Here is a 13,163-nt window from a genome sequence, read left to right as displayed (position 1 = left end):
TTAATGGCTAGTAAAATATCAGGCCTAGCCAAAGTACAGATGACGCCAAAGTCATAAAAAAAGGAAAAGTCAGCATCAACCAGATCAGCATATGGACTGCCAAAACTCTTGGCATAATTCCCTTGGCAGAGAGATAGAGAGAAAGAGAGAACAAGATGTATTTATCAATGATTTCATCCACTTAGAAGTTAACAAATTAATGTTAAAGTTACAAAGAATTTAGATGTCAAGCGTATAATGAAAATAAACCGGTCATCATACTTTGGGCTTGCTATCAATATTCTGCTTAAATAACGAATCCCGAGGCGTTGATTATACAGTGAACGTCACAAACACATGACAAGAATAATTTAATTGACAACAGAGCAACAGACTGTACTATTGCATATACAATATATACATATATATATTTTACTATTACTACTTTTACGACTAATAAAAATTGTTCACAACAATATAAAATAAGCCGTGTACAAACATTTGTTTTCACGGCTACCGTTTAAACGAAAAGTAATTCAATACAGAAGACAGAATATACGAATTACGTGAGAATTTCCTTAATATTACTCCTAAGGAAAAAACGGTAGCCTTAACATTACTGTCCCTCTACACACACACACACACACACATACCCACATAAAAATATTGCTACATTCAGTAGAAGGCATATTAATAAGTGCAGGATAATTATTAATCCTATTACTATTATTAACACTACGTTGTTATGTTGTTATATTGTGCATATATATCATGAGCTACAGAATGATTTATGGTCTCTTCATCACGCATAATTAAAAAGAGGAGCTCAGCAGGCTCAAGAAAACTCTTGATTTAGATCCTTATTTATCAAGACACCAAAATTATTTTATTTGTTTCATTACTCATGACATAATCACACACAGGAGGTACCCAATGAACGCAATGGTTGAAGACAATCGGTTCTCAAGATATTTGGTATATACAAATACCCATACACACATAAACATAGACACACAGCCACGCAAAGTGGTAGATTCAGGTTTCACTGGAGTTTCCAGGATAAACTTAAGAAGCCACAATGCGCATGATCATGACAAGTAAGTCACAAGGAAAATGAAAATTATGGTAAGGTGTGTAAAACCTCAAACAATAAAAAGGAAATGTAAAAAGATTAAATAGAGACAAGAAAAACAAATAAACAGAGGACACAAACACACACAACACACACACATAATATATATATATATATATATATATATATATATATATATATATATATATATATATATATATATATATATATATCTTAGGAAACAATTGATGTAATGCTACGAATATTGCAAAAGGCGCTTTCTATTTCCTGTCCCTAGTTTATATCTAAATCAACAACAACAATAGCAATAAAGTTCAGGTTCCGTCAAAGGCTGAACTAAATGCGTAACGAAAACCGTAACGGTCGCCAAGATAGCTACGCCCTATAACCGTCACCAACTTTTTTACGTCAGGACAGGAGGACACGATAGTTCCGAGACATCTTCCCCCAACTCCCTGTCAACATTGCCACCTGCAGCACTAAAATTTATTTTGGGTCACGGGTCTAACTTTAGCATAGAGCGCTTACTTCCCATTTGCTCACTGTTTTAGGTTTACTAAAAGGATTGAGTGCCAGCTACACCGTACACAAGTTGGCATGTTAATACGCGTTTAATCAGGCGAACACTTGTGTTGTGTTGCGTTGTCTGAGGACAGATGAGTCAATTTTCTCAGGGTCTTCATTCAAGAATAAACGTGGCAAATCTTAGTGAATAAGCGATATTAAAGGCACTTTCAATTGAAGTTATGTAATTTTTTCGGAGATGCAAGCTTTATCCTCTAAAAGATGTTTGTAACATGATTTACGATGTTTGTATGTTTCATTTCATTATGGTTGGTTTCTGAGAGGAGGTTTAATTAAATTTACCATTTTATTCGCATATATTTTAGGGAGAGAATCTCTAATGATACGCCTAATAAATGCAATCAATCGGCTACTCTATCTAAATTAGTCCAAAAAGGAACATGATGCCTAGACTGTCCTATATTTATTTATCATTAATGTAAGCATTAAGGAAATTAACATTAGAATACATATATATCTTACTGCGTGAAAATACTCCGATTACTCTAAGTCCGTGGTAGTTTATTCACTTCCAAATTCCGACAGAAAGCGTCTCTTGATTAGGTGGTTTTCTACTAGAGAGTGATCACTTGAACCAAACATATTATGAGATTAATTTCTTCTGAAGAGCACTTGCAACTAAGGTCCCACACTTGTACGTTAAAATCTAAATCTTCAACTTAGGGTAACCTTTTCATCTCATATCTAACTTCTTAAAGGCTGCACCAGACGAATACATAGTGGCGGCATCATTCTGAACGGGTCCAGGAAGAAAATTTGCTGAAACCTACTCTACATTATAGAGAATTTTAAAGTCTGAAGTCTGCGTGACACTTGGCACGCTTTATTTTGACGTAAGGGGAAGTCACATGGGGCAAGAATCCTGCCACTTGAGCTTGCCAACTTTTCCCAGACTTCCTGCCTTGGTTTCTATGCATCACTAAACGCGTAATATTTTCTGGTCTTCATCATGTTCAGTCATGAAATCTAGTTTTAGAATTCACCACAATGAAATTTGACTTCCCACTCAGGAAACCAATGTTCTTAGCATTACATTTCGAGGAAACATTGATATAAGAAGCTTTAAACACAGAAAAGGGCAATAAGAGGCAGGAGATCGAATAGGTTTTGCTATCTTAACTGATAATGATGGCTACACACTTTAGCCCAAGTTCAATTCTTATATTTTGTTATCTCGGCACGAGTATTCTTCCATAAAAATGAGTATCAATAAAGGTTATCTCTGCTTCAGAAGGAAACGTAGGTAAATGTTGCCTTAACTTTAGCCCATTACTATTATTATATAATTATATAAGGCCAATGGTCCCAACAATGAGAACAGACCAGTAGAGAAAAGGGAGATTAGAGACGAAGAATAATCAGTGAAGGAGAATAACAAAGCAAAAAAGACAGTAAAGATAACAAAAACCAATAAATAAAAAAGTTAATAAGACAAACAAACAAAAAATTACGCGAGACTCATGTATACCTACTAAAACACACACGTCACACTTCCACCAAGTTCGAAGTTCTGAAGTTCAAACAATTCAACAAAAGTATTAGGACCACCGTTCAACAATTTGGTTACAAAATAGACCTTCAAAAAAACTGGTGCTGAACTTCAAAGAAGAAAAGGCATGACTTAATAGTAATTACATACATACTAGTATAAGGTATCGAAGCAGAGTTTGGGAAGATCTTTATGCAAAGGATATCAGACCTATGAATCATCTAATACAACATTCACAATGAGCTAGCTGAACAATGGAGTCAAATTCTTACATCAATTGGATTGAGCTCAAGTTTTTGTCGAACAATTTAAAATGCAAGTCACCTGCAGAGACCTGAAAAGGAACAATATTTTAAAATGGAAGAATAAAATAATTTAGACATTTCCCAGTGACAGACAGGTCTTCAAAATTCTTGAAAAACTTTCTCAGTATAACTAACTATTTTTGTGCAGTCGAGGAAAAAAAAGAAGCCAGATATGTTCCTGAAAGTCAATATGCAATCACGAATTATACAACTAGATTCCTAATGAGCTGCATACAGTCGAAGAACCTCTAAGACCTCTCTATTGACAGCATTTCCTTAAATTTGGTTGTTCTCAATTTTTTGTGCAGGTTCAAATTGGACAGATAAATAATGCACTGTAGTTGGACTGATGTCTAGGGTCTAGAACACTTTGTCATCAAAAAGCCCATAATGAATGCATTCAGTTGTAAGTGGTTTATTGCTTATATGTCCCAACAGGAGATCACATTTTGGGGTAACCTTACCCAGGCTGAATTCAGCAGCAACCTCCTTTAATGTAAAATCAAGAAGGGTAGTTATCACTAAGTGTGTTGACAATACTTTCATCAGGCCACATCTTCACGATGAGGATAAAAGGTTGATGACACTCATTCCTCCCACAACAGAATTTGGAACGCTCCTTAATTATAAATATATTTCATTGTTTTCTGCAAGTGAAGGCCAGATAAGGTCATGAAATAACCCGTCACACTGCCATGTACATATATATTACGTACTAAATATTATATTAAAGTACAAATTGTAACCATTATGTGAAAGATGATATTCCGTCTGAAAAATGAACCTAAAAATGCATTCCACCGAAGCTACTGAAGCGACGGCGCTCAATTAATGATCCAATATCATTAATCGGATCAAGGACTTGGCTAGCAAAGCAGATTTGTCAACACTGAAGCCAAACGTAGAGGAACGGAGACAACGGAGCCGAGCGCTTTGTCGAGTTCATTACGTCGCAAATGATAATCAACGTCTGCGACGTCGCAACGTCCTATGAAACAACGCCGCATAGCAACAAACTTCCACGATCCGAACGGGAATCTCTTCACAGACAGGACATTCATCCTCCTAATAATGGCAAATCTGACAAAATAATAATGGCGCTCTCGTAAGACTCAACAGCAAATGACCTGACATGCAAATCCCGTCTTAATGAGCAGCTTGCCCTGCAGGAGTATTTGGAAACAACCACTTACTGCCTTAAATAACGAATAAATTCGGTCTTTGAATTCCAATTACGCTCTCTTTACAAAGCACGTTTATGAGTTATTAGCTTTCAATGCATTTGTATAATCGTTAATGATATACATCAAGAACTTCAAGGAAAATGAAGAAATCAAATTTGACAAAAGGGCATGAATAATTGTTACAATGCAATGAGGTATACTATATATAAAGCAATCATTATGAAAATATGAGAGAGAGAGAGAGAGAGAGAGAGAGAGAGAGAGAGAGAGAGAGAGAGAGAGAGGTATATTTTGCTATCATACCAATATGTGTGTGTGTGTGTGTGTGTATCAGTAAGTCGTTCAGTTGGATTCCACACAGGTAAATGAAAGACAAAAGTGGTTTAGAAAATGCCCAACAGCTTTGTCCTCCAACAGACCTCTTCTTAGAGCGCTTATTAAGGAAATAAACGCCCCAAGAAGGGGTCCATCGGTGCGCGAGACATTTGTTAAGTATTTACGTCTTTCATTTTCCTATGTGGAATACAAATGAATTATATATCTCCGTGTGTAAGAAGATTACCAATAAAGACGAAAGCGCTTGGATTCCTGACTATCATTTTCCCGTGGTATTTCGCTTATTTATGAAGTCACGTGCATCTACTGTGATTTTTTAAGCATATATATATATATATATATATCATATACATATATATATATATATATATATATATATATATATATATATATATATATATATATATATATATACACGCACAAACACGCATGCATTCACTCCTTTTATATATATATATATATATATATATATATATATTATATATATATATATAATATATATATATATATATATATATATAAAAGGAGTGAGTGCATGCGTGTTTGTGCGTGTGCGCTCGCATTCGCAAGGTGCATGGCAGCATGAGCTAATACCCGTCTGCTAACCGCCATTCGGCTCAGCCATGAATGGGCAGGGAGAGAGTGATGATGATGAAACTCTGAGTTATTCATAATCTCAATTATATCCCAAGGGAAGTATCAGGTCCCCGAAATAAACGAAATCCATTGAAGTTCACATGGTTTCCTTTCATTACCTTCGAGTAATGCCTGTACAAAAATACTTCATATATTCATATACTTACCAATACCTAAAACGGAAAATTGTGATCAATTACTTTGAAAAAAACATTTTTTTCATTAGTAGGCAGTACATCATATAGATTTGTTCTGTTTACATAGTGCATCATCGTAATGGCCGCCAAAGCCGCGTGACAAAATAGGCCTTTGAGACTTTTCGCCACTCGTGTCTTTATCGTGGTTCGTTTTCCACAAAATTTCACTCCCCTCCAGTAGCCCTTTTTATAGTCCTCATCCAAACATATATACATTAATACGGTGTTCCTAATGTTGGGGTGAAACCTTTGCCTTTCTGCCAGTGTTGTATCTGAGGCTAACCCTTCCCAGAACTAAACCAAGTCAGAGTCAATGCAGTTTTAGAATGAGTAACATACCAGCAATATCTTAAGACATGTAATAGACCTTGCTTCTCTTAAATGCTCCTTGTGATCTTGAACGCAGGGTTAAGCATCGCAAAGGTTAGCTAGCAATCGTTTCAATGGCTGAGGGTAAAATTTGCTGTTATGTAGGTTGACTTACAAAAGAAAATCTATATTTAACAATAAAAAAACACCTGGCCCAAACTTGAGGAAATGTGTCCTTTCTGAGTTCTGTCTGCTAGGTAAAAAAAGAAAACAAGAAAAATTATCAATTTAAATTATGAAATCATATTTAAGAATAAATAGTCGCCTCATAAAAGATGTCACAATGACCAAATAAGAGCATTAAGACCACTTTTTTAAGCAGGCAAGGAACATGCAAATACCACAGATCAAAGCAGATGGGTACCAACAATTCAGGTACTGAAAAGATGGCAACGTTGAAACCCCCCCCCCCCCCCCCCCCCCCCCGAAACCCGCCCCCCCCCCCCCCCCCACACCCTTCAGGAGAAACAATTACGCACTTGAATGATTATTATTAATATTTTTCACCTTGAAGACAACCAAGAATCGTGTGCAAGGACAACACTACGCAAACAGATAAAATTGTAGCTGTCACTTTAATAAAAACTCGCAGAAACAAGACTAGGTTAACATTTTTCAGCATAACGCACCGTTTCAAACGTCTAAACTGTGAACGCTACTTATTTTTTCTATCCTAAAAAATCTAAAATTTCCTGTGCAATCCCCCTTCGAAAGAACAAAAAAGAAACATTATTTAATTTTTCGAAAGGAATGGCCTCAAAGGAAATTCTGTTGGAAAGCTTGTGATGAATTCATGGGTTATGGTAAAAATCCACTTGCGATTAATATATGTGAAAAAAAAAACAGGGAGTTACATAAAATCATGAAAGAAAAGAGGAAAACTTGTTGGCGCAATACTTTCTCTTTAAATAAAAAAAAAATTAAAACGCCTAAAACATCCTCCCTGACTAATGGCTCTGTCCAAGAGACTCTCTCCACAGAATCAAACTAAACCCATGTTTTTCAATCATATCAGTAAGCTCCTTTAAGAGAAAAATGAGACAGCAGTGACTTCTCAATACAGAAGCCAAGTAAGAGGTTTTCAGTAAGAAAGTTGAGTGTTATTATAATCGGTTACAGAAGAGGAGTACGAGCCAAAGAGGTACAAACGGGTTGGGTCACAGTACATTACACGACCTGGCGTCAGCACGACATAAGGATGTCACAGCAGTAAAGTACACACCGTCTGGGCAAAGGATGTTCGCGAGGTTGTTCACAAGGTTAGAAATGTCATATAAAGGGTGAGTTGTATTACGACAGTCGGAAGACCTGAAAGAGGGGCGGGAGATAAATGGCACCCCTTATGGCACTGTGAAGTCGTGATGACATCATGGACAAACAGCGAAAAGATTCCCAATGGTTGGAACTCGGATCTTCGGCCAAAAGAAAACTAAACTCTCTCAAACTTTCGGAAACAAATATGAAATATATTACTTTTGAATCCTAGAAATACTGAAACAAATGAAGGAGTATATGATGCACAGCAAACCTTTGAAATCTATGAATAATGAAACATTAAAAGTACTCAAAGCACTGAACTATCAACGACACTGAGTAAAGATGGTCATTTTACTGGAAACGTTTGATACCACTCTTTTAAAATAATGCCATAAAGAGGAAAAGCCTACTTAAACTGACAATTTAATAAACTTTTAAAATGTAATGATTATATAGAGGATATTTCTATAGGGCATAGCTATGAAAGGGAGGTTATAAGTCACGTAAATTAGCTCGCTTTGTGATTCTCTTTAATATTTCCCCAATATTTTCACCCATGAGCACTCAATTCTGTGGATATTTGGAAATTACTTTTGTAATTTATTCGCCTCCATCCTTACACGGGGCCAATTAATGCTAAGTTATAGGAGAATTTATGTGGCGTTAACGAGCAAAATAAAAAAATTGCCACAGTGACGTCATCTTGAATCCGGCAGTGACTTGGCCGGTGCGTTCTCGATTCAAATTGCCTGACCATAGTAATCTAGCCGACCGTTTGACTGTCATCCAGACTACTTATTATTATTATCATTGGAAGCACCGCCTTCCTTTAAACAAGGTCTACTGAATGCTTACGTTAATTCACCAGCACTGAATGTATAGTGACACCTTTATGATTTGTTTAACAATACCCTTTCCTTTGGACAAAGTTTGGGTCCATGCTAAATAATCTTCATTTGAAAGTTTTTCTTTACTTGAGCTTACACACACACACACACACACTGAGAAATTTTCTTGAACAGTACGAAAAGCTCCATTAACATTACCGTCTTACATATGAAATAAATAATAAGTTTAAAATTAGATGTTCTAAAGATGATCAATGTTTAAATAGGTAAAAAAATTATAATTTTTTTTTTCGTGAAAGCCAGAAGCCTTTAAAAATTTATAACTGGGCCAATATCAATGTTGTCCCCTAAATTTTCAGTCATGGTTTCACCATCTAGAGGAATTTATTTCTGGTGATAGAAATTCATTTCTCGATATAGTGTGGTTCGAATTCCACAATAAGCTGCAGGTCCCATTGCTAGGTGACCAATTGGTTCCTAGCCACGTGAAAACATCTAATCTTTCGGGCCAGCCCTAGAAGAGCTGTTAATCAGCTCAGTGATCTGGTAAAACTAAGATATACTTAACTTTACCATCTCGATAGTACAAACACCCTATACTGACAACACTTACTAACATTAACTACAATCATTGTGACCCCGCCCCATAAACAGGGAATCACGACACCCTGACATTCACTAAAGAAGCAGTCCTGGTTGCAGCAGCTTGACCTCGTCAATAGTGTCTACCAAATGGTTTATGAAGGAGAGCTGTCAATCACTCAACATCAGATACGTGACTTACCAACTTTTAGGCAACATACACTCACTATCTTACCGTCACATAACTATAGTTGGTTCACATAGGGTAGATTCTTAGACGAGCCCTATGCCTGCGAGATGTTTGTTTGGCGGCCGCTGATTGGCTGGGAGCTGCCTACCTCCCGGTACCAGCCAATCAGCGGCCGCCAAGCAAACGTCTCGTCAGCATAGGGCTCATCCAAGAATCTACCTTAATTAAGTGAACCAGCTATAGGTAAGGACCACATCCCACCTTTCATCCGGTATTTTCCCCACATTCCAAGTATTTTCCCACATTTTAGTGCGCCTCACTGGTCATGTACTAACACATTAGGACAAAACATTTACAGCTTATTGATTTTCGTTTTCTTTAGTGTTCATGTTACCACTGACTTCTATAAATTCAGTTGTCAGCATAGCTCCTGTATAGCTTCAATTGATGTTGGTGCTCTCAGCTGTACTTTTTTATTAATTAAAAGTACTAATCATAGAACTATTCTTTCGCCTACCGCAACTGCACTTGTTACTCTCGACAATTAGCGGTGACCTTGCAACATAGAGGGGGTAATCCTTTTTCTTTGAATTCATGTGACAGCGGCTGTAAATGATCATTCAATGTCCAACAGTTTGGCAAATGGCGAATTGCCACCATTCGCGTTTTCAAGATATAATAAAATAAAATTGCTTTGCAGAGAGCTCAAAAGTTTTTAAGATATAAAATAATTTGTAAAAAAAAATGCCTGTATAGGGATGTAACAGATAAAGCTTTTCTAGGATACGCTTTTGCTTATAATTATTCTGATTATAAACACGACAGGAACTATTAGTTAAATCTGTAACAGTCCAGAGCGAATAACTGATTACATAAATTCAAATCTATAGTGTTATTAACGACCTATCACCGGTAATTTCATGGATAAAAAAACAGTTTTTCTATTGAGCAAGGTCGAAGAAACAAAGCCCACTTGATATTTAAGTGGTGGTCTCAACTGCAAAGGCCACGAGCGCAAGAATTGGAGCCTGAGGATTAACTTGGTTACTTATTACACTTTTGTAAACCTTAGAATTTTCCACTTTTTCATGAAATAGTAAAAAAGGGGAATAAATTTAAGTACATCTCATTTTAACCAGACCACTAAGCTGATTAACAGCTCTCCTAGGGATGTCCCGAAGGATTAGATTTTACGTGGCTAGGAACCAATTGGTTACTTATCAAAAGGACCTACAGCTTATTGTGGGATCCTAACCACATTATATCGAAAAATGAATTTCTAATCACCAGAAACTAATTCCTCTGATTCCGTACTGACGGCTACGGGAAGCGAACTCGGGCCACCAGATTCATAGTCGAGTACGCAACCCACTCGTCCAGTGTCACGAATAAGAAAGTAGCCGTTATTAATTCAGACTACCTCACTTTTCTAATGAAATTATGCAGGTAAAACTACATCTAATCAATAAACAATCCAATATCCCATACGAAGTATATTAGGAACAGCAATCAATGTATTCAATCTGATTTCAAGTACTTTTCTGACTTCTTATGCCAAAAATTATGAGTATTGTGAAAATTTCAGTTATGCTCAAAACCAGTTTCATGGCTTAAAGGCTTACAGGTTTTCACCACCATTTCACAAACGAAATTTGTTTTGTAGTAAAACATGCGTACACCAATAAACCTTTTCATTAATATCAAACAAAAGATATTCTCTGGCAATTTCCTTTTGAAACAGCTATTTAGTGATAAGGAACGCGATCAGGGTTTCTTGAATACTGCTTCGACTACAGAGGTATTTTGAACTTACATATCACGTATCAGAATTTCTCTTCAGCTAACTGATTATAGATAGTTTTCCTATGACGTCACAGCAGACGAGTACCTGATAAACCGTCGCCATCTTTTAGGTCAAGCATTAGGAAATATCAAAGTTCGTTATTCTAAGGAATTATGACCCACATCACGAAAAATGGCAAGCAAGGACAATACACATAAAGAAGATTGATTATACCGAGTCTCTGGAACCTGTAGTGCGTGAAAGATATATATACAAATAAATTGAAACTTGCCAATAACTGAGGGAAAGTTGCCTTTGTTACACTTTAAGATGCGATTTAATAAATATCCCTCAAGGATTTAAGTTGTGAATGCGATTTTGGACATATGAAATATTGCAGTTCATGTGAATGTCGGTATTGAAGAAATCGAAAAGGTGAAATGTTGCATAAATAAGGTTTTTTATTTATTTATTTTTTTTTTTTGTGAGCGACACGGTGACATTTTAAGAGACTGATGTCATGGGATTTTTCCCAGTTTTTCTAAACTTTCATTTTTTTTCTTTACGTGCGTTTGGGTCCTCGTTCTCAATTTTTTAAAAATTTATTTCCTTTTGTAGGTTTACCGTTAGCGCGAGTCCGCCTTTCAGTTCATGAATTTTGTTAAATTTACAAAGTTTAATTTCAAGGCAGATCATCACAGTCCCACCCCATCCAGGGACATAGAACTACCCAGTCGGGGAGAAATTTCCGACTGTAGCCATTTTTTGCAATTTTAATATCTAATATCAATTTAAACAAACACGTAGTTCACTACCCACTACTTCAAGTTTTAAAGATTTGACCAAAATAACTTCTTAGTGGCTCTACATCATCTATCATTTGACAGAGAACGCAGTGGCTGTTAAGGAATTACTTTGCGAAATATTTATGCCCTATGCTTCTTTAATTATTCACCATTATCATTAATTACACTAACAATTAATAACACTCATCACTAATAAAGTGAGCTGAGAAGGTTTTCGTATGTCTTGACGACTGAAAATTTGCCCTGTTTATCCTGGAAATCCACAGCGCTCTCCTCTCACTGATCTTTTGAGTTTCATCTCCTGATTTTCTACAACGGCAGGGACTGAGTAATACGATTTGCCGTCTTTTTCCTATCGTTGCAACCAAACACACTGCAAGTGTTTACCTATTTCCAAGGATTAATAGATACAAGATCACTGTAAATTTCCGAAGAATCGTTTTTATCATGATAGCGTACTCAACACAGCTGACCTACAACATGGGTCTCTTTCTGGATCGAAAACTATCTATATACAGAGAACAATAAATTATAAAGGACGGCAAAATTTACAATTAGGAGCACATCATTAAAACAGTTTTTTTTTTTTAAGCAATAAACAAAAGTCCTTCAGTTCACAAATTGTAAGAATATACAACGAGTCTCCAAACTGACCATGGAAATGACAGTGGGCAACGCGTAAAAACAAGAAGGAATAATCTCACAGTGAGGAGATACTTTACCCAAATATATAGTGCTAGTCATAAGCCTCGGCTTCTGGTGACGACTTTCATGTCTAAGAAAAACACATACAAGACTGTGCTTGGGTCATGTTACATCAAGAACGACTTCACTGCAGCACCAAGCTCACACTGTGACACCAAGATTTTCAACTGTATTCAAACTGCTTTTGAATTTCCTTCTATAACAACAGATTTCCTCTTTGTATGTCCAAAGCAATGACACGTATTAACCAATCATTTATTTCATATTAATTTCCATCTATCAGACTAATTTTTTTCTAATAATTATGCTCTCCTATTCGGAGGAGGTTTCAGACGTTTATTATAAACCAATGGCAAAATGCTAATTTATATATCACGTGACAAATGAGGTCAAAGATTTGACAATCTTAAAATAATATCAACTTTCCAACTGTAAACGCAAATATAGACACAAACACAATCATAACACACACTCCAAGATTTCGCTTAATATAGTCACAAATCCACTAAAAACTTCCCGTCGTCTCAGTCGCTTGACGAAAGTCATAAGGTAATCCTCCACTTCAGAAAGCTGGACAGCAAAGCTGACGACACAGCGACGACTACGACAAAAGCGGAAGACGACGACACTTGCAAACGACAAGCCACTGACTCGCTATCACAATCAACACTGAAGAGTGCACAAGTTGAAAGGTGGAGAGGGGAGGGGGATGAGCGAGGGTATCCCAGTGCGAGTGCCAAATACCCAGGCCCGATGTCGTCGTAGTGCCAACCGTGGGCCAAATCGGGCAGACTGTATGGCAGACCTCCCTTACCAAGG

The 13,163-nt window shown here is 36.6% G+C and overlaps 1 protein-coding gene across 1 annotated transcript in view; it reads right to left on the bottom strand.

Moving 5' to 3' along the window:
• LOC135221314 (uncharacterized) overlaps positions 1-13,048 on the bottom strand; it is a 77,840-nt gene extending 64,792 nt beyond the window's left edge. The window contains exon 1 of the mRNA XM_064259119.1: positions 12,362-13,048. The gene's annotated coding sequence lies outside the window, so the exon portion shown is untranslated. The remainder of the gene's footprint in view (positions 1-12,361) is intronic.
• Positions 13,049-13,163: the final 115 nt, after the last annotated feature.

The sequence above is a fragment of the Macrobrachium nipponense genome, chromosome 2 (genome assembly GCF_015104395.2).
Source record: "Macrobrachium nipponense isolate FS-2020 chromosome 2, ASM1510439v2, whole genome shotgun sequence".
Classification (NCBI taxonomy): domain Eukaryota; kingdom Metazoa; phylum Arthropoda; class Malacostraca; order Decapoda; family Palaemonidae; genus Macrobrachium; species Macrobrachium nipponense.
This window is presented reverse-complemented; position numbering and strand designations above follow the sequence as displayed.